The 1,611-nt window shown below is 35.2% G+C and overlaps 1 protein-coding gene across 1 annotated transcript in view; it reads right to left on the bottom strand.

The window, feature by feature from the left end:
• LOC106869020 (uncharacterized) overlaps window positions 1-1,611 on the bottom strand; it is a 15,527-nt gene that overhangs the window by 12,546 nt on the left and 1,370 nt on the right. The window lies entirely within an intron of this gene.

The raw sequence follows: 1,611 nt of genomic DNA, 5'->3' as shown, positions 1-1,611 counted from the left end.
ATGTGTGTATATATGTCTATTATAAACGAGCGCATGCATCCATGTAGACAGAGCTTTTGTATTAAACAAAATGTTTCATTATTTACGCGTCTGTTTATGCTTCCTTTTTTTTCCCTATTTTATAAAATAAAAAATAATTTAAGAAATCAATGTTTTTAGAGTTTAAAGAAGTTCTCAGGTTTCAAATGTAACATATGTTTGAGAAGTTCAATACTGAATCCATTAAACGCGCACGCACACACACACACACACACACACACTCATAAACGCGCGCGCGCACCCCCCACACATATATACGCATACACATATATGCCTGCATACATGCATACATACATAAACCGCTTCTATATCCAGATTACATATCTAGATTATAAATTTACATTTCTACCAAAAATAATTGGTGCATTTGGCTTTGTAATTAAAAACCCAACGGTCAGTCTGGATCAGCCTGGATTTTCAGAGAAAGAAGTCAACCATCTGATTCGCACATTATAAACACAATCTGTAAGCGGAACAGTAAAGATCTGCAAGACTTTTCTCAAGCTTAAAATATGACGTTGTTTTTGTTATCTAAATTGTAGTTTTGTATGTTTGTTAGAAACCAGTTCCATCCTGAGAGGAAGATCTCGAATTTATTAAAAACAGAATCCGCTTCGGCTCGTAAATCCTTTCGTCCATTTGCACATGCGTACGCACTCACACAAACACACACACACACACACATATATACATACATACACCTAAATACACATGCATGCACACATATATATATACACACACGGGGAGGTGCTGAAAAGAGTGTCACAAAAGGCTTGGTTGGAGGCCCAACTTACTGATTTCTTTTGCAGGTCTTAGAAAACCCGAAGGATCGCTGCGATATGTGTTTGAGTCTGAGAGGCGAATATGTGAATTAAAATCATAATTAACTGAGCCTCCAATATTTTCTTTTACCCCAAAGCCAGGAACTTTTCAGCAACCCCTTGCATATATATTTAGACATTATAACAGTATAGTGAAGGGACGTGGCTTGGTGGATAAGGTTTTACACTCATGATCGTAAGATTGTGGTTTCCATTTCACGTAGCCCCAGTTCACCCAGTCCCCCGTTCAGAAGGAATGCAGTCTAGGCAACGAGGTGACATCATTGCGCGACCAGCAGTGTATAACGACTTACAATTGTCGATATAATAAATCTAGTAATATACTATAGTTAAATATTGACAAGTGGGCGGCAGTAAATGAATTTACAAGACTAGACAGACAAAACTAGAAAATATAATTGCGGCGTTTAGACGGTATCAGGCAGAGCCTGGCATAAACAGAAACATTTATCACAAAATATAGGTAGGTAGAAACCATTACAGTTTATGTAGGGCAACAGAAATATTTAGTGAAATGCAATGGAAAAACTAATAGAAATAGATACAAAATACCAACAAACGGTGGTGCCCCAGCATGGCCGCAGCTTTAAAGATGTAACAAGTTAAATACTAAAGTTTTTACGTCCTCAAATACAGTAATAATAATAATAATAATAATAATAATAATAATAATAATAATAATAGTATCATTATCATATTATTATTATTATTATTATTATTATTATTATTA

Source organism: Octopus bimaculoides, chromosome 23 (assembly GCF_001194135.2).
Source record: "Octopus bimaculoides isolate UCB-OBI-ISO-001 chromosome 23, ASM119413v2, whole genome shotgun sequence".
In the NCBI taxonomy this organism is placed as follows: Eukaryota; Metazoa; Mollusca; class Cephalopoda; order Octopoda; family Octopodidae; genus Octopus; species Octopus bimaculoides.
Note: the sequence above shows the minus strand (reverse complement) of the source record. Positions and strands in the feature narration are given on the sequence as shown.